Source organism: Cetorhinus maximus, chromosome 6 (genome assembly GCF_964194155.1).
Source record: "Cetorhinus maximus chromosome 6, sCetMax3.hap1.1, whole genome shotgun sequence".
In the NCBI taxonomy this organism is placed as follows: domain Eukaryota; kingdom Metazoa; phylum Chordata; class Chondrichthyes; order Lamniformes; family Cetorhinidae; genus Cetorhinus; species Cetorhinus maximus.
In genome coordinates this window covers 124,786,430-124,810,767 of record NC_135884.1, presented here as the reverse complement: position 1 = coordinate 124,810,767, position 24,338 = coordinate 124,786,430, and the positions used below count along the sequence as shown (strand labels likewise).

At 42.6% G+C, this 24,338-nt stretch overlaps 1 protein-coding gene across 6 annotated transcripts in view; it reads right to left on the bottom strand.

The window, feature by feature from the left end:
• The window catches only part of znf469 (zinc finger protein 469), a 1,056,360-nt gene that overhangs the window by 187,301 nt on the left and 844,721 nt on the right, over nucleotides 1-24,338 (bottom strand). The window contains exon 7 of one of the 6 annotated variants that reach the window (XR_013576939.1): nucleotides 6,897-7,469. The exons of the other annotated variants lie outside the window; for them this stretch is intronic. The gene's annotated coding sequence lies outside the window, so the exon portion shown is untranslated. Of the gene's footprint in view, nucleotides 1-6,896; nucleotides 7,470-24,338 lie in introns of those variants that run through there. 6 annotated transcript variants of the gene reach the window in all.

Sequence of the window (24,338 nt, the reverse complement as noted above, 5' to 3'; positions counted from 1 at the left end):
CCCCTTCTTGTCACTGTAACCTACCCCAACCCTAGAAGCCTTTGAGATCTCTATGTTCCTCCAATTCTGGCCTCTGGAGCATACCCAATTTTAATCAATTCCAGCTGCCTTGACACAAAGTTTTGGAATTCTCTGACCCCTCTACCTCCTTTAAAATGTTCTTTAAAACCTAAATCTTTGACCAAACTTTTTGTCATGTGTCCGCTATCTCCTCCTGTGGTTTGGTGTCAAAAATGATAATGCTCTTGTTAAATGCCTTTGATGTTTTGCCATGTTAAAAAGACAATACAAATGTGAGTTGTTGTAAAGTAAACAGACCACACTCTTTACACCTATCCGAGTAACTGTAGTTCTTTATGTTGGGAATCATTCTTGCAGCTATTCTCTGAATCTTTTCCAAGACCAGCATATCCCATACTGTATGAGATGACAAAACTAAAGTGCAGTGCTCCAGCTGCAGTCCAACAAGGACCTGCAAAAGGGCAGCATGGTGTCCTTCGACTTGTATTGAATTATGGGTCTACTTTTCAGGCACAATATTGAGAACAGATCTCTACTCATAACAGCCTTTCCAAGGAATAAATAAACTCCAGAGGCCAACAAATATGCAGAAACATATTTTATATTTATTAATAGCAGAGTACAGCTCTGTTTTTGCATTTACGAACAACAGGCTCGCCTTCAGTAAGGGAAGAGCCATATGGATCGGGAAATCTCAGGGTTGATCTGTGTGTGATTACTTGAGGTGGGGGAGGAGATGTGTGCAACAATTAGCTTCCATCCCATCAGTTGATTGTCTGCACCCAAACCATATGACTATGCGTACCTAAGTCATTAGTCTAGAGTTTCATTCCTCATTTGTGTCAAAAGAGATGTATTTTACGTCATCTGCACCCCTGGGTTAAAACCAATTGCATGGCTTAAGAGAGGGTCAAATATTGAGTTATGCATGTAGCTACAACTTGTCTAAGTCTCCTTGATCTTTTATGTCCATGCATTAAGCTGTTCATCCAAACCATTATCTCTGTCCGCAAAACTCTCACATGTGAGTATCCTCCAATACCATTTGTTCCATATGTGGGAGTGAGGGGGTGTCTTTTCACATTGCAACCAGATTTTCATGAGCAACAGGAAAGAAAACAATTCTTCTGATGTTTAACTGCCTTTTTTAGGCATTTTAAAAACCCATTTTTACTGACTTCAGCTCTGTATTTTCTGTTTCTTTGAATTGAATTTTATAGGGTGAGAACAAGTCACTGAAAAGCTTCCATCATGCAGGTTCCTTTACATACTGTGCCTCAAATGTGTTGAAACTTATATTCTCATACAATAATTCCTCACTTTAAGTCATCCCACTTAAAGTCGTTTCGCTTTAACGTCATTTATTCTTTCGGGCCTTTTTACGTCGCCATTTTTGGTTTTACGGCATCAGCACTCTGGCCCTGCCTCCCCGCTCTGAACGCTGGGCCACCATGTTCTGATGCTGGAGCAACTGCCACAGTCACCAGTGGCCCAGGCTGTGGGGAGAGAGTGAGGCCCGAGATCCAGGAGCAAGAGCGCAGGGCAGGGACAGGAAGTTACCAACCATTGATCAAGTAATGAAGTGTGAGTAACCCGGGGCGGGTGGCGGAGGGAGCGTGGCTTGCGACTCTTCTGCTGCACCCCCGGCTACATCAAAGGCATCCCCTGGGAAGGGGCTCAACCCCTGCAAACTGTCAGGAAGGGGTCCAGGCTCTGGAGAGAAAGAGACAAAGACTGAGTGGGAAAGGGGAGAGAGCAAGACAGAGATAATGGGGAAGAAGAGAGACAGAATGGGAGAGAAAGAGACAAAGATAGACTGGGAAAGAAGACAGATAGAGAGAGTGGGAAAGGAGACAGAAAGTGAGAGACAGTGGGAAAGGAGAAAAAGGAAAAAGTTAGGAGTGCTGTGGATGAGACACAGAAGCTGTGCTATTCAGGACTTGTTTGGGTGATTTAGTGTTATCTAATTTGAATTTATGTAGTATTTCTGTTATGTTCTGTGATTTATTTTATTTTGAAAATTATTCCAGCTAGGAGTGTACAGTGCGGCACGTGTACGGTACAGAATTTAAATTTGTACATTGGTTTTTCTGGGCAAGAAATCTCCAAAGGAACCTAACCCCGGCCTTAACATTGATTCCTATGTTCCTATGGGAAGTCATGATTCACTTAAAGTCGTTTCACTTGAACTCACGATTTTCAGGAATGCAACCACAACTTTAAGCGAGGACTTACTATACTTAGAGAAAAAATATATGGGAGCGCGGGGCTGGTGTGTGTGTGTGATTAAACCTGTAAGGAGGCGTGGGTGTTGGCGTGTGCCAAAGGTTAAAACATCAAAAGTGGCAAGGTGCCTGGAAGTCAGCAGAAACCCCACCGACCTCTACATATAACAGGTATTTTACAAGACACACAAGAAACCCTATGGAACCAGCAAGACTGCAATTTAATTATGCAAAAAGACAATTCACTTAACTGATTTAACCCAGGATTCTGCTTTTACTGTCAGTGGACAAGTTTTGCAAGCTGTATGAAACTCACCAGGGTCAACAAGGCAAGAACACAGGCGGGGATTGATGGGGCTGTGAAACTGACAGGTTGGAAAGCCTTTAAATACTCAACCAGGACAGCTGCTTCTCTGCCTGAGTGAAAGGCTTTTGCTCGAGAGTTTGTCTTAGTTTTGCCGAGAGTGTGTTTTCACTGTGTTTGCAAGATTTTGGAGATCATGTCTGCTACCTTGAACTTTGATGACTTGAATCTGCACTTTCCACCTGTCAGCCTTCTTGGCAGCAAGGGTGAGCTTACCCAGCTCTATCTTCGACCTCTGATGAGGAACGGTTTCAGAAACACCAACAGCAGCACAAAATAGCAGCAGCAGCAGCCTCTACTTTTTCCTCAGCTACTTGCTACTCCACAGGACAGAGGGATGAAGACAGAACTCTAGCTCACAGGAGGAAATAACCCCAACACAGATTATACAGGCAAAGAGTTAGCTTTCGGGACATGACTGAGCACTAGTGCCTCAGAAGGCTCAGACCTTCATGTCAGATTGCTGCTAACATCTATACCATCCTGGAACAAGACCTCCCACCGTTGCCGGTGGCAGTCAAGCTTAACGTAGCTGTCATGAAGTTATTAATGTATATAATATTTTGGAAAACATTTTTTTCTTTTAAAATAGAGGTTTAGTCTGCGGGTCTGTCTTAATTGGATTAAAGTCTGCTAGTCTGGGTGCTTTGATATGTACTAGTTTAGATTTGTAAGAGCAATAGTGTGCGTTTGCATTTTTTGAATAGAGCATTTAAGAAGTGTGGTGAAAACTTGATGCCTATCTAGCAGCTACCAAGCAATATGTTTATATTACTAATAAAATTGGTACAATGAATGGGGTTTCATTGTTAAAAGGTAAAGTTCAAAGAAGCAATGTGAGATCAAAAGGCAGCTGCAAGCCTCCAACTGGCTCCACAGTGAAAAGAACCTAATTTTGAAGTTGTGAGGTGGAAATGCTTTGCCTGGTGTTTGGTTAACACCATAAGTTGCTGTTGCCTTAATGGAGATTAGTTTGGAAATTTGTTAAAAGTTATGATAGTAGTAATTTTTAGCCATGCATATATATATTTTTAACCTGTGTAAATTAATAAAATGTTTCAATTAGTTTAATGTAAAACCTCAAGAACTGATGGTCTGATTCCTGAATTTAGAGTTGCATCTCAAACATAACACTTAAAAGTATAGGTTATGACAGTTATTTAAAGTTTCCATCTGGGATTTTTAAATAACTCCGCTTTACCAACTGCATCAGTCAATACAGCAGCCCTGAATTTCTTTGCCTCTGGCTCCTTCCAGGGATTGGCTGGTGACATTTGCACAATTTCACAATCTCCCAGGTGACCGATATCATGTTTGCCAGAGCCAGTCAGAATGTGAGGGAGCACAGGTTTGCTGCAATGGCTGGATTCCCACAGGTCCAGGGATCACAATCAAGGCACCATCAAATCAACCAGCAGTATTCATCCAATTGAAAAGAATTCCACTCTCTCAATGTTCAGCTGGTATGTGGCTACCAAAAGACTATCACCAATGTCTGTGCAAGATATGATGCCATCATTCTGCATCAGTCAATCCTCCGACAGATAGTTGCATCTCCAAGCAGTTAGCAGATGGCTCCTTGGAGACAAAGGTCATGGTGGATGACATCTATTAAGAGCCCTACAACATATATATAGGAAAGGTACAACTGAAGTTCCATTAGCACAGGAGTGGCCATTGGAAAACTATTGGGATGCTAAAGATACCAATCAAGTTCCTGGACAGATGCACCAGCAAGTGCACTCAGAATGACAGTGGCGTGCTGTGCCTTACACAACTTTGTGCTGCAGAGAGCACTGGAGCAGAGGATGGTTGAAGATGAGGACTACTCTGCATCTTCAGAGCAGGAGGAGAGGAGAACGGAAGATGACCAACAACATGGGCAGCCTGATGTGGCGAGGGTCCCTGCAGCTGCTCACCTCGCTTGTAGAGATGCTGGTGATGGACTCCATGTGGTGCTACCTAAGTGGCTTCTGCAGAACCAGAGGAAGGCTGCTCACTCCCCTGAACTGACAGCTGAGGTGCCTGTGGTGGAGGTCTCTGGGTTTTGGTGTCCCATGAGGTTCCCAACTGCAGATCCAAGACTCTGCCATCGAGACAGGCATCAGGGTGTAGGGCTCTGATTGAGGGACCAGTGGTGGTAAGGGCGTGGAGGGGATGGAACCAAGGTGGGAGGAATAGGTGTGCCTTAAGCAGAGTTCCCACTTTTCTCTCCATCTTTTATCTCATGGCCCACCTGCATTTCCTTGCTAGTCAAGAGGTGGACAGCACTTTGCTGCGTTTCAGTGAGGTGCTGAACTGAGTGTGCAGGCCAGGCCAGCATGCACTCGGATGCCTGCCACATCTGATGCTGCATGCAGCTGTTCACTTCTTCCATGGAGTTCCAGATCAGCACAATGGCTGAGAAACCATGGCTAGAGGCAAACTCCTCATCATTAACAAGTCCTGAGGCTGAGCATTGACATCCAGCTGAACAGAGGTTGGAGTGTCCTGCACTGCCCAACCAGGACTCTGCACTGCTGCCCTCACCTCCAGCACCTTCTCCTACTTATTTGTGATGTGCAAGACACCATGTGAGAACCCCACTCCCAGCCTTTGAAGCCCCACAGAGGTATGCTTAATTGAGCTGGTGGTGGATGCATATGAGTCATGTGCCAGTACTTCCTTAGAGTGTATGCCCTCCTCTGAGGACTCCTTGACCTGCTTCTACACCATTCCCCAGCATAGCACTTGATAGACCCATAAGAGATGAAAACCATGAGTTAAATCTGACAAGGAAAAGTGTTCAAAGTCATCATACTTCAGTTACTGGTCAGTTAAAGGATCCATTATGACCCCTGCCAAGTCAACTTGAATGATTTGTGTGCCAAGTGACTGCGTGCTAATTCTGTCACCCCCAACTCTCCATCTGCAATGGCCATGCACTTCATCACTTTGTTAATCCCCATAGCCTCCTCTTTAGCAGTGGTCAGGGTGACTATGACTGTAGGGGCCACTGCCAATTCTCCTCCTCTCACTGATGTTTTGAACTCTCTTCTTCTGCAAGGGAAGAAAGACAAGGGGCTTGACTGTGAGAAATGGAATGTTTGAGAGGATGGAATGGCACATTTGTAGAGGATGACTATGAGGGATGGGTGTGCAATGGCAATAGATGAGAGTGATTGCCAGTGCTGGCTGGTCAGATGGGGATGCGGAGGTGCCTCCAGAGAAGGGAATGGATGGAGCAGCAAGTTGCATTGATCTAAGGAGTGCTGTTCAAGAGAAGACAGGGGAAGTCAGAGTGTGGGCTGTTGGCACTTGAATGTGGCATGACACTCACTTTTCCTGCCCTCAGGAGGTCACTGAACCATTAGGACCATACACCTGCTGCTCAACTCCCTCATAATTTCTAGCTAGCCTGCTTTCTCTCAGGAGCTGGCCTCTTCTTCCTGTCCGCCTGGAATAATGTTTCTCTGCAGGTCCTTACAGACCACAGGACTCTCAGAGAACTTGAGGGGGGCAGCCTTCTCACTTTGAGACTCCATCAACACAGTTGCTATATCTGTCCTGACAAATGTAGAATGGATCCATTCTGACCTCTGCCAGGGTCCCTTTAAATATTGAAGTTTTAGTAGTCAAGTATGTGTCGTGATCGCACTTGCCTGTTCTTATTGGTCCCAGAAGAAAGATGCTCATGCCATGGCTGAGTTTGAAAGCCACGGCAAAGCATGCTCCACTCCCTTTCGGGTTTCAAGTTGCTGACCCGCTGCCGGCCTCTCCTGCTGCAAGTGGGTCCAAACGTTAAATTTCTGCCCATGGTGTGGTTTCAGCGATTTCCTTGTACTCCGATTACTAATGCTGACTCACAGCCATTTTATGTTCAAGCGCACGCTGGTGAAATTGGCTGCATGCTTGAGCATAACCTGACAATCGGCATGCTTTGGGCGCACTCTCGAGTCTACCTTTTGGGCTGCGCCCAAAGAGGAAACTCCAGCCCACAGATTCTCAAGTTACACAGAAAACAACTGAATTACAGTAAGTGATTTCAAAATACTAATCAAATTCCTGAAATTTAATGTGATAAAAAGGAATTTAACTTATTCAATTTGCTTGAAGAAGTGGCTTTAGTTATTGGTGTGTATTCAGGGCTGTTTTATGGTTGTGTATTGATTTTTGAAGCAATTAGTTTTCCAAGTTTTGTACGTTGGCATATATAGCTCAAGCTCTGCATTTTGTGTTATTATTACAAGAAAAATAATGTATTTGATATCGTGGTTGAGAACTCAAGGCAGATTTATAATGCAGTTATGATACATTTAGTAATGTACAGATAGTCACTCATTGATCCTCAGCTTAGGAACGTGTTTGAAAAATATTTTGGCTGCAAGTTTTACTACCAACAAATTTGTTTCGAGTTCTGTCTGTTCCTAAGGAATCTCATGGGTCTGGATACTCACTCGGTACTTAGTTGGGAATTCAACCACAGACAATAGAAAGAAGCTTAATTACTTCCGTATGCTGGTTAATCCCGTGAGAAGCAAATGTTCAGGATCCTGCACGTTCTTCAGAGTGCTTTCATTTTCCATATTGGCACAATAAAGGCTCAAAGTTGTGGTGAATGGATTCTTTTTCACCAGTCGACAAATCCAAATCAGTGTCCAGCAATTGTCCCACAGTGCAAGTCTCAAAATGCAGGTGATCTGATTCTTCAGCTACTTATAGTATTTCACACAAAACTCATGACAGGAAATTGCAGTAAAATCTATTCTTTTTATAAGTTCTATTGACGTGAGGGATACATTTCTTACAAGAATTTATCGCAGTTCTTTTTTTTCCCCTTCTTCTGGTACAATCACCTCTCCATGAAAATCAGTCTTGTTCTGTGAAAATAAGTTCAGCCATCAGAGAAATGATACACAATGTACACTGCTCTGGTGCTTGTCATCAACATATCATTGGAAGGTATGGTTGGGGGTGAAAATTTCCAGTTTGTTTATCAGTATTAATATTGGGCTGGATTTTGCTGGGAAAGTAATGGTGTGTAAACAACACAACCTCTTATTAATATGTAAATCGTCCAGCAAATCTCCAAAATATGGTGGTTGATTTTCGCCACTCCAATTGCTTCATATAAACAGCATTGCATCTTAAGCCTCCCATTATTTTTATGAACACACTGGATTTTCTCATTAATTGTCCAATAATCATGCCATAGGAAGTTACATCTGGTAGCTAAGAGCTTAACAACGTGATAATTGTCAATGCAGTGCCAATCAACCTCTCTGGACCAGAACAGGAACAATTTAAAGCATTCAATCTCCTTCCTACATGCAGTTAATTGTTGCTAGAGATTTTACTGCCCTGTTCCATCTCCTGATCTGCCTGTCACCATTTTTCAGCATTGAAAAAGGAGACCACAGTGTCCATTTGTTTCAGATGAGCACTTAGTTAAAGGTTGCAAATTGGAATGAAATGTCACACTTAGGGCCCTGGCACAATTCTTGGGACACTGCCCATTGGTCCATGGTATGCAGCTTCGTGGGGATCACTGCAGGCCATTCACAGATACCCAGAAAATAAATTGTGCCTCTGAAATCTTCCAGCTCGCTTTGAGTCCTTTTGTTCTGCTTTGTGATTGCTTCTACCCCTTTTAACCGCTAACCTCTGGTTTGGTGTGGAGCAGCTGCCCAATTCCCCCTTGACCTGACTGGTGAGCTTCTTCTGAATGCTGGCTAAATGTTTTCCACCCAGCATTCCCATGTAAATGAGGCCCAAACAAACAAAAGCCTCAGACCTCTCGCCAAGGACATCTTCCCACTGAAAGCTAAAAGCATTTGTTCATGTTTATGTCAAAATCTACGGACTAGGTTATACCGTTCGCAGTACTTCCATCCAAGTTTACATATCATTCTTAAAATGATAAGGATGTTGATAATTATCAAATATTAGATTGCCAAAAAATGTATAATTTTATTAAATTTTCTTCATGGCAGTTTCAAGTATTGTTGATACAAAATCCATCCTTGGGTGAAATGAAAATAGTGTTCAAGAGAACCGGATTGACCAACTGATAAATAAATGATTAGCAAGTTAATAAGGACTGATCCATAAATAAGAGGGTAATACAACTCATGAAGCAGTAGTAGAGATCTTGCTCCAGCAGATGACAGCAGTGTCTTATTGAATGAACGCGAATGTGCGTAAATAGGGATCTTCCCTTGTTCTTTTATTAGCAACCATTCATTGCTCATCTGACGTGCCATATCCTGACCTAGTGCTAGAATTACTGCATTTAAACTCTCCTAGCATCACACAGCTGAGTCAGACCTCAGCTAGTAGTAACGCTGCCATTAATGTCTTCATGGTATTCCAGATTCAGCAGTACTCTTCAGCCATATTTCTGTCTTAGTTTGAGTGAATCATACTTTCCTTCCATTTTTTTTATTTACACAGCTGTGCAAAATATAATCATGAATGAAGGCCTGATATCAGTCACAAAACATTCAAGCCAAGAAAACCAACAAACTGTTTTGTAATCCAAGTAGATTTGAAATAAATAGCCCGTTAATCTACATCACATTGTGTCTCTTTAAGGGCAGCCACAAACAGACAACAAGCTTATTTGTCTAAAATTTGAGATGGCTGTGATGGTCCTGAGAGACTCGATGTCAGATATTAATGGCTTTATTTGTTCAGAAAGTGCCAAATCTTAGCAACAAGGGCTTTCTAGAAGAAAGAATTAAAGCTATTATCTTCATACATATCTCTCTTTAAAGCAATTAGCAGAAGTCAAAAAATAAACCTCTTAACCTCTCTTATCTTTTATTTATCCATTTTTAGTTTATTTAGCATACAGGGATGTTAGACATGGAATGCCCTAGTAACAAGGGCGGAAGCAGAATCCACAAAAATGAATAAACATCTGAAAAAAATGAAAGGGCAGTGTTATGTTTTAACTATGGGTCGCTTTGCTTGTGAACTGGTTGCATGCTTATCTGTCAACAGGCGAGTCGATTACAATATATGGCAGACACAGGTACCAAGATGAAATGAAGCACGGCCTATTTATTTACACAAACAACAGAGCATTAATGTGATGTGTGCTTCTACAACCAGACCCTACTCTAGACTAACATTTACATGGTAGCCCATGCTACACAGCTATTGGGTCTTACAGTCAAATGGTCAATCTGCTCACAGTCTCTTAAAGGTGTATTACACCTCAGATTACCACATCCCTTCCCCTTTACTTGAAAGTACATTTTACATTATATTAACTATTTACAAAAATGAACTATTTACAAATTCAGGAGGCTTCCTCAAACATGTCGACCGTCGTAGTTCTACGACTTCAGATGGTTTATCTGAGGCCTCCCACTCAGGAGTTATCTGTCCACTAAGCTCCCCAGTAGGAACCTGCAAGTTTTGCCTCTTCAGCTCTCTCAGACTCAATGGGTTCTGCAGGTACTTCCAAAGCAAGAGGAGTTCCTTCTACCTGTGGTGTAGACTCCAATGGGAATGCTTGGCGTACCTTTTCTTGTGGACCTGTTTCCCCTTTCCTGAAGTGATCTATATGTCTCCTGATTATCCGACCTTCAACCAATATATGATAGAGCATGGGTCCTGTCACTGCACTGACTTCACCTGATAGCTATTTGGGCCCATCTCCTTTGCGAAGACAGCTTCCCCTACAGTGAAGATGCTTTCATGACTATGGTAATCTTGTTCATTTTTCTGGGCCTTCTGACTTCCCTCTATCCTCCCCCGTACCTTTGGCCTTATAAGACTTAACCGTGTCCTGAGACGTCTCTCCATTAATAACTCTGTGGGGGCAATACGTTGGTCGTATGTGGCGTAGTTCTGTAGCTGATCAGGAAGCATGATAACTTCTTTGCTATAGAGTCCTCCCTCTAGTTTCTTTCATTCCGACCTTGAAGGTCTGGATTGCCCTCTTGGCCAACCCATTGGATGCAGGGTGGTATGGCGAGGTCTTGACATGTGTTATGCCATTGAGAGTTGTAAATCTTTGGAACTTTCCATTAGTGAATGCCGTTCCATTGTCAGACACTATTACCGTGTACTGCGAAACTCTGACACAATCTGTCTAAGGAGGCCGTTGATGTGGGTGATCACACCTCATATACATCCATCCATTTGGAGTGGGAGTCAATAAGTAAGAGGAACATCATGCCCAAAAAAGGTCCTATGTAGTTAACATGGATGCAGACCCATGGCTTTCCTGGCCATTCCCAAGGATGCAGTGGAGTGGAAGGAGACAATTTCTGCACCTTTTGGCACAGCATGCAGCTCTTGACCATGTTTTTGATTTCAGTGTCCATCCCTGGCCACCATAAGAAGCTGCTTGCTAACATTTTCATTCTGGAAATGCTGGGGTGAGCGCTATGCAAATCTATCAATAATGGTTGTCTTCCTCTGGGAGGCACAATGACTCTCACTCCCCACAGTAAGATGCCAACCTGGCAGGTGAGCTCGTATCTCCTGTTAAAATAGGGCTTCATTTCATCTGACTTTGGCTCGTTAGACCATCCCTGCAAGGCTTGTTCCTTGACGTGACACAAAACTGGTTCACGGTTGGTCCATTCTCTGATCTATTTGGCCTTCCTGGTGATGAATCCAGAAAATGTAATAATAAGACAAGTTCTTGAGGGATGGGGACATTCACATTGCTGTCCTTCAGGGGTAATCTGCTCAGCGCGTCAGCATTGGCAAATTTGACTTCCCGGCCTTGGATAAAAGTATATTCGAAAGCAGCTAGGATCAGTGCCCACCTTTGGATGCGTGCCAAGGCGATAGGGGGTATTGCCTTATCTTCCCCAAACAAGTCTAGTGGTGGCTTGTGGTCAGATACCACGGTGAAGTGGTGACCATGGGTGTATTGGTGGAATTTCTTAATGCCAAATACGATGGAAATCTGTCTTTTTCTATTTGTGAGTATCTTCTTTCTGCCTCTTTGATTGTCCTTGAAACATAGCCAATGTGCCGTTCGGAGCCATCTGTCATCCGGTGGGAAAGTACTGTCCCTACTCTGTAAGGGGATTGCATCACATGTTAAAATCAATTGTTTCTTTGGGTCGAAATGTGCCAATAGGGCCGGTGAACATAGTAACTGCTATGCTGCCATAAAAGCCTGTTGTGGTGGGGCTTGCCAAGTCCACCTGTGGTTTTTCTTGAGTGACCCGTAAAATGGAGCCAGTACTGTTGACAAATTTGGGAGAAAACGACCGTAGTAGTTAACCATCCCCAAGAAGGACTTGACTTCTGTGGCATTTTTCAGGATTGGTGCCTCACGAATAGCTCTCACCTTGTCTTCTACTAGGTGAGGCTCTGCGAGTTGACCCTATGACCCAGGTAAATCACTGCTTTTGCTTGGAAGATACATTTCTTCTTTTTCAAGCGTACTCCGGCTTGTGAGAAACGCTTCAATACCTCTTCCAAGTTAGCTAGGTGTTCTTCATCAGTTAGTCCTGTTACTAGGACATCATTGAGATAAACCACCACATGGAGTGGATCTTGGAGCAAATTTTACGTAATCTGTTGGAAAATGGCACAAGCCGATGAGACTCTGAAGGGTAACCTGGTGTACTGGTATAACCCCCTATGTGTGTTGATAAGTCACAAAATCCCAAGTGGCCTTTTCCAGCTCGACTTGCTAATAAGCGTAGCTCATGTCAAGTTTCATATATGCTGTTCCCCCTGCCAGTTTGGAGTACAATTCATCAATTTTTGGTATAGGGTGCCTATCAAGTCTGGCTACTTTGTTAACGGTCGACTTGTAGTCCCTGCATATTCACACACTCTGGTCAGGCTTTAGTACTGGAACTATGGGTGCTGCCCATTCAGAAAATTGTACAGGTTGTAAGACTCCCAACCTCTCCAGCCTGTCCAATTCAATATCCACTTTTTCTCGTAAAGCATAAGGGACTGGCCTCGCCTTCAAATATCTGGGGGTTGCTCCGGGATCCCGAGCAGCTTGTAGTCCCTGAATCTTACTGAGCACTTCCCTGGATACAGGGGCATAGTTCTGTAATAATTCTTGTAGATCTTTCATTCTGAGTTGGAAAATCTCAGTCCACTCCAACTTTATTTCCTTAAGCCAGTTCCGACCAAGTACAGTTGGACCCTCCCCTACTATCACTATCAGGGGTAGGTTAGTAAATTAGCCCCCATATTGTACTGGAACCTTGCATATACCTTTCACTCACATGTATATGTCTTTAGTCTGGCATCTGAGTTTCCCAGCTTTAGTGAATGGCCTCCTCCGTTCAGATGCTTAAACGTGTGTTCTCCTATGACTGTCGTGGATGCGCCTGTATCCACCCTCCATTCAAAGGGGCTTTCAGTTGAGTTCTACTGTCACGTAGATTGGCTCTGTTTTACCCATGTTTAAATTGTGCAGGGAGTGTATATCTGACTCAGTTTCTTCTGGCTCCTCCTTTATATAAATTTCACGACTTCTGCCTTTTTATTTGAACTTTGGCCTCAATCTTTCTTTACAATATTGCAAAATGTGCCCATCGAGATGGCAGTCGAAGCACTCGGTTCTTTTAAGTTGCCGTTCGTTTACAGGCTGTCTGGACCCAATTTCGCTATTATAAATGTGGTTTTTACCATTGCTTTTTGCTGGTCTGTTAATGGCAGCTATTTCCCGTCTTTTCGCAAAGCGCTGCGCTTCTCCACCATTTCTAACCAGTGCCTCCCACCCGATGTGAAGAACGGTGCCATTTTGTGTTCCCTTGATTTCCTCTGAGTCCCTGACTGTGCTCTCCATTGCAAGAGTCAACTCCAGGGCTTTGCCAAAACCCAAATTTGTCTCAGACTGCAAACTTTTTCTGAATGGCGTCTCCGTTAATCCCATACACGAATCGGTCTCTTAACATGTCATTAATCAATGTCCCAAACTCTCAATGCTCTGTCAATTCTTATAAGGCTGCTTATAAAGCAAGCGACTGTCTCTCCGGGAGTGCAACACCTCAAATTGAATTTAAAATGCGGCATTGTTACTGAGGGTTTCGGTTGGAAATGGCCTTTTACTAGATTTGCCAACTCAGCAAAGCTCTTGGAACCTGGGGTGTTGGGTGCCGATAGACTATAAGTTAGGCCGTACGTTTTACTGCCACATGTCGACAAGAGGATCGCCCACCTCTTCTCCTCTCCCGCTATTTCGTTGGCCAAAAAGAAAAAAAGGCGAGGCATTCAACATAATGTGACCAGTCGTCAGTGGTCTGGTCAAACGGTACGATGCGGCCAAATTGTGGCACGTTGGAGGGCGATAGCTTCGACGACTACGATGAGGGTTTACAATTGTAATGTACTTAAAATCAGCTCGCAGACACGGCTACTTCAGTACAGTTGAGTTTTCGCAGCTTTCCTTGGTGTTGTCCACTGGTGGTGTTTTGCCTCGTCGCCAGTTGTTATGTTTTAACTATGGGTCGCTTTGCTCGCGAACTGGTTGCACGCTTATCTGTCGACAGGCAAGTTGATTAATATATATGTCAGACACAGAGACTAATATGAAATGAAGCACAGACTCTTTATTTACACAAACAACAGAGCATTAACATAATGTGTGCTTCTAGACTAACATTTACACGGTAGCCCACGCTACACAGCTATTGGGTCTCAAAGTCACGTGGTCAATCTGCTCAGTGTCAAAATATGTATTACACCTCAGATTACCATAACCAGGGTACAGGATTAAGTAGAGAGAGTCATAGAGGTCTACTGCACAGAAAAAGGCCCTTCGGCCCATCGAGTCTGCGCCGGTAATACAAGTACCTAACTATTCTAATCCCATTTTCCAGCACTAGGCCCATAGCCTTGTATGCCATGGCATCGCAAGTGCACATCCAAGTACTTCTTAAATGTTATGAGGGTTTCTGCCTCTACCACCCTTTCAGGCAGTCAGTTCCAGATTCCCGCTGCCCTCTGGGTGAAAAAATTCTTCCTCACATCCCTTCTAAACCTATTGCCCCTTACCTTAAATCTATGCCCCCCTGGTTATTGACCCCTCCACAAAGGGGAAAAGTTCCTTCCTGTCTACCCTATCTGTGCCCCTCAGAATTTTATACCCCTCAATCATGTCCCCCCTCAATCTCCTCTGTTCCAGGGAAAATAACCCCAGTCTATCCAATCTCTCCTCATAACTAAAAGTCTCCAGCCCAGGCAACATCCTGATAAATCTCCTCTGCACTCTCTCTAGTGCAATCATATCCTTCCCATAATGCGGATTCTAGAACTGCACGCAATACTCTAACTGTAGCCTAACCAGCATTTTATACAGTTCAGCATGACCTCCCTCCTCTTATATTCTATGCCTCGGCTAATACAGGCAAGTGTTCCACATGCCTTCTTAACCACCTTATCTTCCTGTCCCGCTACCTTAAGGGACCGGTGGACATGCACACCAAGGTCCCTCTGATCCTCGGTACTTCCCAGAATCCTACCATTCATCGTGTATTCCCGTGCCTTGTTTGTCCTGCCCAAGTGCATCACCTCACACTTAGCTGGATTAAATTCCATTTGCCACTGATCAGCCCAACTGACTAGCCTGTCTATATCCTCCTGTAATCTAAGGCTATCCTCCTCACTATTTACCACCCCACCAATTTTCGTGTCATCCGCAAACTTACTGATCAACCCTCCTACATTCAAGTCTAAATCGTTTATAAATACCACAAGCAGCAAGGGACCCAACACCGATCCCTGTGGAACCCCACTGGACACAGGCATCCAGTCACAAAAACACCCCTCGACCATCACCCTCTGCTTCCTGCCACTCAGCCAATTCTGGATCCAATTTACAAAATTGCCTTGGATCCCATGGGCTCTTACCTTCATTATCAGTCTCCCATGTGGGACCTTATCAAAAGCCTTGCTGAAGTCCAAGTAGACCACGTCAAATGCATTGCCCTCATCTACACACCTGATCACCTCTTCGAAAAATTCAATCAAGTTGGTCAGGCATGACCTCCCCTTAATAAATCCATGCTGACTGTCCTTGATTAATCTCTGCCGCTCCAAGTGTAGTTCAATTCTGTCCCTCAGAATTGCTTCCAATAGTTTCCCCACCACTGAGGTTGGATTGACTGGCCTATAGTTCCCTGGTTTATCCCTTCCTCCCTTCTTGAATAACGGTACCACTTTGGCTGTCCTCCAGTCCTCTGGCACCTCTCCTGTGGCCAGAGAGGTATTGAAAATTATTGCCAGTGCCCCTGCTACTCCTCCCTTGCCTCATTCAACAGCCTTGGATACATTTCATCCGGGCATGGAGATTTATCTACTTTTAAGCTTGCCAGGCCACTTAGAACCGCCTCCCTTTCTATGTTAATTTCTTTAATTATACCACAGTCCTTCTGCCTGATTTCCATACCCACATCGTCCCTCTCACTTGTGAACACCAACACAAAGTATTCATTTAGAACCCTACCTACATCTTCTGGCTCCACACACACATCTACATCAGAATCCAATACTCCAGTTCAAACTATGCAACAGCCAGTATCTATAGCTTGCCAGCCAAGAAGAATTTAACTTAGTGGTGTTCATTGATGCTGGCTCAAAATAGCCAGCTCCACAATCAATTTTTTTCTGCCCAAATAATTATGGTGTGAAATTCGCTTCATTGCAAATGAGATACATGAGGCAGAACCAAATCATATAATTGATCTTCTAACTTATTTTTCTTCTTTAATGATTAAACCATGTTTGACATCTGAATCAAGTTGCCTTGTTTTTATGCAAATCATCAGATGGAGTTTTGTCAAGTCTGGGGATCAGCAAACAATTAGTTTTTATTGTATTTAACAACCATGTACAGTGGCTTTAAACTGCTAAGCACTGTAACATGAATTATTCAATGCTGGATCAAGCTGAGAAGTAACAGTCCATTTCTATTTCTAGTTCAATTTACGGTTTATTGGAGATTAAATTGAACTCCATCTCACATGGGATTAAGAAGAACTCATAAATTGACCAAGAAGAAAATATCACTTGGAAAGAAAAGGTCCAACAGAGAACTATACCCAAAGCACTTCAGGAAAGTCCATAATTCCTTGCTGAGCAGAATCAAGGAATTAATATCACACAGCCACAATGCAACAGAAGTTTAGGTTTTAATAAGTGGTGAAAATCCTATATGTTAGGAGCCCCTGTAGAGATGGGAGTGCTGCTGAATCTTTTTGAATACATTATTAATCAAATAGAAGCTCTAATTGTTCCTGAATCAAGACTATTCCTCCCATCATGCAACAGCATTTGAGACACTGCCTATTAGCAGACAGTGCAGCCCAATACTTTCTTGCACCAACCAGCACCTTACATGCACTGGGAAAGCCTACCGTTCCCGGAAATGAACATACTGCATGGACCTTTTTGGAAGGGGGCAAATGAAAGCGAATTAAAATTTTAAAATCAATCACCTTCCTTTCCGACCTAGATTCACAAGGTAGGCCTACTCTGAGCCCGCTACACCTCTTCCTTCTTGGCTTCCAAAGATGCACCAGGCCTCTGAAAGCCTGAAGAAAATGGGGACCCTGGTGCAGCAGTCCGCACCCTCGCTACATTAGTGGTCTTGTTAGAGTAGTCAGAGGCTCAACAGCAGGCCACCAGAATCTCAGGCACAAGTCTTGGTATATGCAGGCCCCAGATGTCAATCTGGCACACTCACCAGTGTTAACTTTAATTAAAACCTGTTTAAAATTAAATATTAGTGTCTCTAGTGTTGACAGGCTGTATCTAAGAAATTCGATATAAAAATTACATTGGTGTCAATTGAACAAATTTTCTGATGGCATAGTTTTAAAAACCTTGACTCATATGCTCCATTAAAATATTTATATTTCTGAATTGAAGTCATTTTGCATTCGGTTGGCTGGAGTTTTAGAAAATAATTAGTAATAATTAATAATAATAATTTCACTGGCTTGAAATCAAATGTTTTTTGTGAGCCACAGGTATTTGGAAGTAGTGCTTAAGGTATTAGTGAAATAGCTAACAAGTAGTTACAAAAAAGTGCAAAAACACTATTCTGGCATTGTTTGAAAGGCAGAATTCTGATCTGAGCAAAGAATGCCATTTCATGTCCCATTCAGTCCCATTGTTTAGATTTCTGATCCAATCATGATATTTATATAAAAATTTAGGATCCAAGCATAACATTGAAAAATACTTAAGAATCCAAGCATAGATGTTCTTCAATTATTTCTTTTGTGCCGTGCAATACGTTACCATCACTGGGCGTCTAATTTTAAGATGGTAGCTGTCTTAACTGGGACTCCGTATTACCTTTCCAATGATCACACCTTTGTTCTGCCAGCCGTTATTTGCCTCCAATTACAGTAGGCATCTCAAGTGACCTGTTTCAACTTTAACCTAGCTCCAGCCACTATTCTTTCAGATCACTGAGAAGAACAAGTTATAATAAGAAAACTGAAGTGATGCAATGTTGGGAGATCCCAAGCTGAAGCCATAAAATTGGGGGATTTCTGGATAAATAACCAACTCTGAGTTATTCAAAAAAGATCAAGCCTGTCAAGTTTTACCTGGAGATTATAGTTTACTCTGCAAGTCTCTGGGGTTTTTTTAAAATTACTTTTCACTTTTTGTTCATTAGTGGCTTTATTTTTCTGCTTAACTTGACTCGCATAAATCGGATATAGTACAAGAATTGTTTATTTTTATCTGTTTATTTAAATCATTATGCAACCATAATCTGAAAGCGAATGAAGCTCCTCAGCAAACTATTTACGCATTTATTAGGACTTAGCTCAATCATAATTCAAGTGGCATTTAACCAGCTAAAATCAACTTGATTGTATTTAGAACATTTTGATTTCCATTTCATATTTCTAAAACAAATAACTCATAATCTGTGAAAATAAAAAAACCTTATAGTGTACAATTTGGTTATCTGAACAAAATAAAGCTCTCTGATATAGGTCTGAGGTGGTTGCTGTACAACACCCGGACACTATAGCTTGGGTTTTGCAGTAATAATAATGAAGCAGTTTTCAAAGTTTACCATTATTAAGGAGTAAATTGGTCAGCAACTTCTGCCTTCTGCATGTATGCAGCAAAACATGGAAATCTGCAAGCTGCTATCTGAGTTGCCCTGCCCCTTCTTCGCTACATTGGTATCACGGCAATAGATTCAGCATCAAATTATGTGAATAACATGAGGTTGCTGTACTCACTCACTAGTTACTCACTGAACATGCCAGAAAATTTTAGGACAAGTGCATTCAGGTGTAAATGAATTTTTAACAGCATCATAAGTCTTAATTATCATCAAACAGCATCTCTGGCCCTGAAAATCTAACTTTACACATATGGGGACTCATTGCTTCAAAATTTAATTATTGTTGGATATATAAAAACAATTGAAAATTAAAATAAAATGTTATCTTTAACTTTTCTTTCTGTCTTTTATCTCTCTCTACCCTCATCTTTCTTTCCCTCACTTTCCTTCATGTACATTACATTTCATTAAATATTCTAATTTATAATTCCTGGTTTAGACTCTGCATGTCTCAGTGATGATTCTTCAATCTGATTGTTTGAGGAGACACACTGCTCACGGTCCCCTGTAAAGGGCACCATGCTGAAAAGGGTCTCAAAATACTGTAATTTGCCATCCACAAGCCCATGAAAAGACTGCGGGAAGCGGGAAGTGGCAAGCTCAATTCCTCAAGATCAAGGCAATTAAAAAAATGATATTGGAGCTCTCCTTATATTCTATATCACCATCGAAATTATGAGCAGTCCAATTACATAAAAAGATCTAAAATATAATTTAACAAATGTAATGTCAATAATTAAAATGAGGATTAAGTGATGAGGGTAATTAATACTGCTAATTTCCTTAAATAAAGGTCTTTCTTCTCTCTCCAAGTGCAAATTGAATTTAGAAAGTTGGAGCACATCATTATATTCACTAATTTTTCATGCAACTATTTAAATTTCCAGGTTTGGAAGTGTATATTCAAATAAATGCTCGCAGTGCCATCCTGGTTACTGACTGACATAGGCAGCACATCCACAACTATTCAGTCCACAATGTTCCTCCAAGAACAGAGGTGGGGCAATGGTAGCATGGTGGTAATGTCAATGGACAAGTAATCCAGAAACCCAGGCTAATGCTTCATGGACATGGCAGCTGGTGGGATTTAAACTCAATTAATAAAATCTAGAATGGAAAACTAGTCTCAGGAATGGTGACCATGAAACTATCATTGATTGTTGTAAAAGCCCATTTGGTTTGCTTCTACCCTTTAGGGAAGGAAATCTGCTGTCCTTACCTGGTCTGGTCTACACGTGACTCCAGATCTAAAATAACGTGGTTGACTCTTAACTGCCCTCTGAAATGGCCTAACAAGCCACTCAGTTCAATTAGGCTCACAAACGCCTCAGAATGCGATCTCCTCTACGTTGGGGTGACTAAACTTTCCACTTTGCGGAACACTTTTGCTCGGCCCGCCAGCATGACCCGACCTTCCTGTTGCTTGCCTTTTCAATTGACCATCTTGCTCTTCTTGCCCACATGTCCATCCTTGGCCTGCCGCGATGTTCTAGTGAAGTTCAATGCAAACTGGAAGAACAGCACCTGATCTTCTGATTAGGCACTTTATAGCCTTCTGGACTCAACATTGAATTCAAGAACTTCAGACCATGAACTCTGTTCTCCATTTTGATTTTTTTCCCAATCCCTTCCCCCACAGGGCCAGTCTGTAACTTGTTGTTGTGTTTTGCTTTCAGAGTGCTGGCCATTGTTCTGCTATTAACACATTCTGCTATTTGACCTTTATGCCACTATTAGCACCTGCCTCAGTCTTAAACACTATCATCACCACTTCCTTTGCCTTGTGTGCATGACATCTTTGTCAAATCTCTCCTGAGCTCCCGCCTATTCTTGACCTTCTACTTTGCTCCACCTACTCCACCCCGTCTCTTCTACAATACAAAACCCATCACATTTCAGTCTCTCCTTAGCTATGAAGAAGCATCGTACGGACTCGAAACATTAACTCTGTTTCTCTTTCCATAGATGCTGCCAGACCAGCATTTTTTTTTATTTAACAAGGGCAATTAGGGATGGGCAACAAATGTTGGCCTTGCTAGTGATGCACACATCCCATGAAAGAATAAACAAAGAAAAGCAGATATGTTATGGATAACTTTCATATTTGTGCTGCCAGCGCACCTGGGATAGTGCAAGTGCAAATGGCTATCAGACAAACCATGCATCTGAATTTCCAATACTCGCTGCCAGAGGTCAGAGGCTCCCTTTGGGAACACTCAGAAAATGGTATCAGATCCCCACAGCATTATTCATTATGCAGATAATAAATGATCCATGATGTTAACTTACTCTATCTTTTGTATATCTCCAGTGTGCTTGAAATGCCCCTTGTGTTGCTACTGCATAGTAGCAGCGTGGAACAGCTAGCTTCACCTGTTGCTCAAATTTTTGAGATATCTCGCCTTTCCAGGGTAATCTGAAGTAGACTGGGCACTTTTAAAGGCCGAAAGTGACGTCCTTGGACCCATTCATGAGTTTGTGTTATATAAAGCGTGAAATGATCTGATCAGGCTTGCTGTTTCACACTGCTACGATGAGGTAGCAACAGGTGGTATTCGCCATTAACAGGATGCTGTCATCAAGCCAAAAAGACGTTCTGCCTATCACACAAATGAGTAATGTGGTATATGAATTTTGGTGCCAGTGTGATGCTAGGTATGTAGGTCATATGTCCAAAAGTCTGGTGAATCATATCAAAAAGCATGTCATAATCACTGTTCGCAACGAGCAAGGTACAGGCTGTATCCAACCAGCCTGTACTCGCAAAACTCAAAACACAGTGTCCAACATTAGATATGATTCCCTGATTGGACAACATTTGCTCAATAATCCTCAGTGTGCTAAGGATTATGCTGTCAACCAATTTAAGATTGTCATTCGGGCTCGCTGTGTGGTACATTTGCGTGTACTGGAAGCTACATATATTAACACACAGGGCCCTGTTCTTTGCAGACAGAAAGAACATGTACATACATTGCGCCAGTTTCAGCTAAGCAAAATAAGTGACAGCCATTCGCTGACCTATTCCTCAGGGCAATGCTTTGACCAATCAAGGTCAAGCTAAATTTCAAACAACGCTTGGCAGTTGACTGTCAGTCACCATCACTGGTGCTTTCTCCGTGGCATCTCCTCTACCAACTTGCCAACCAACCAGCACTCTCTTTTCATACAGTTTATATTATTGTTTTCCCCTTATATTGGTATTCTTGAAGTGCCCTGATGAGTGCAAGAAGAAAAGCTTCAACATGTCTCTTTTTTCAGCAATACTCAAGTTCTGTACTTCCGTAGTACAAACTTGGGGAGATGAGAGCACAATTCAAGTAATGCATATGTACTAATCTATATGCATTTCTAAATTTGTCATTGCATAGACAGTTTTGAGATGCTTGGCCTGACTGTTCAATGTATAAGTTCAGCAGAAGGCTGAGTCATAGACAGCAAGAACATACAATAGACTCAATCCCTGGTCTGTACTCAAGTTACTTTATCTAAGCAGTGTGGGCTTGACTATTGGCCTCACCAGTTCCATATAGGGAGGGAGTGGGGGAGATCAAACGTGGCCTCTGCTCTTGCTCAATAGCCAGAGACCACAGCTGGACTCAAAACCTGCAGTGGAGCAACAGCAAATTGCTATTCAGAGCTTTTCTTCAAAGCTGAGTGCAACTCAATGAAGTTGTCCCAGATCACTTCAGCTTCAGAGCAGCTGCAGTATAGCTGCAGCCAAGTGCCAAACTATTTTTTTAAACTTCTGAAATTGAAACACTGATGGTTTAAAAACAAAGCCAGCAAAATCAAAATCCTCACTATCCACGAACAGATCTCCAACTCTGTATTTAGGTACCAGTGCTTTCCACCCTCTCCCCCGACCTCAGCCACGCTGCGGTTAGAGTGTATGAGTGGAACAGTGTAATTTTTGGTGCAGTCTACTCAATTAATAGTTATGTAAAAACCATCAGTGTAATATGATAGACCACAAGATTAATTTCTTCTTCTTGCTGAAGTGATGAGATGGCAGAGGTTACAATGATTTTTCTGCATAGAATCCTGAGCCATTGAAGGATAAAGGGCCACTAGAATTTAAACAGAATGAACAGAGCAATATGTGAAATATTTGATGCCTTTGCATTTTGACACTGGAAAAAACATAAGTTCAGCGCAGTGTGAGATATCTGAACCGGAGGAGGGAATACAACAGTACTTCTGTCTATATATGATCTCTCCTAATTAGTCTTTTTTACTTCCAGCCCATGATCATTTACAAACTTTCATTATAAAACTTGCATTTTACTCCAGATATACTGCTGCAAGTGCCTTGAAGTCGTGTCCAAGTATCTCCTCGAAATATACTGACATGTCAAACTGAAGCCAGTTTGTAGCACATCTTGGGTAAAACCTTATCAGGCCAGTAAAGGCAGTTTTGGAGGCGTGGGGGAGTTTTTGAAAGTTGTGCATTAGGTTTGCTCCACAACACGTTCCTGCCTTGGTCCAACCTTACTGGTATCAGGTTTCCATGAGAAACGGCAATCCATGCCAAACAGATGGGCTGCCAATTAGGGCCATTCAAGCCCCATTTAGATACCATTTCCAGAACCCGTTGGCATTATCTTGAACTTTGCTGGGCCCCCCACTGAGGCCAGAGCCCAGAAGCTACCTGAAGGCGACCTCCTGACAGCAGGCCAAGGGGCCATCAGACCCTCCTCACAATTGTCCAATCATTGAGCCACTGGGATAAGAAGGCTAGAACCATTGGCACAGGCAATCCTGTGGAGGGGTTCCTCCTCCGTACTGATAGAAACGTAGAAACAGAGAAATTAGGAGTAGGCCATTCGGCCCTTTGAGCTGCTCCGCCATTCAATATCATCACGGCTGATCCTCTATCTCAACACCACACTCCCGCTTTCTCTCCATACCCCATGACACCTTTAGAGTCCAGAAATCCATTTCCTTCTTAAATATATTCAGTGACTTAGCCTCCACAACCTTCTGTGGTAGAGAATTCCATAGGTTCGTCACTCTCTGAGCGAAGAAGTTTCTCCACATCTCTGTCCTAAATGGTCTACTTCGTATCCTGAGACTGTGACCCCCTTGTTCTGGACCACCCCAGTCAGAGGAAACATCATCCCTGCATCCAGTCTGTCCAGCCCTGTCAGAATTTTATACGCTTCAATGAGATCCCCCCTCATTCTTCTAAACTCCAGCGAATACAGGCCTAGTCAGCCCAATTTCTCCTCATACGACAATCCTACCACCCCAAGAATCAATCTGGTGAACCTTTGCTGCACTTTCTCCATGGCAAGCATATCCTTTCTTAGGTAAGGAGACCAAAACTGCACACAATACTCCAGGTGTGGTCTCACCAAGACCCTGTACAGCTGCAGTAAGATATCCTTGCTCCTGTACTCAAGTCCTCTCACAATGAAGACCAACATACCATTTGCTACCTTAACTGCTTGCTGCACCTGCATGCTTGCTTTCAGTGATTGGTGTAAAAGGACACCCATGTCCCTTTGTACATCAACATTTCCTAATCTATCACCATTTAATTAATACTCTGCCACTCTGTTTTTCCAACCAAAGTGAATGACTTCACACTTATCCCCATTATACTGCATGTACCATGTATTTGCCCATTCACTCAACCCAACTCACCTTG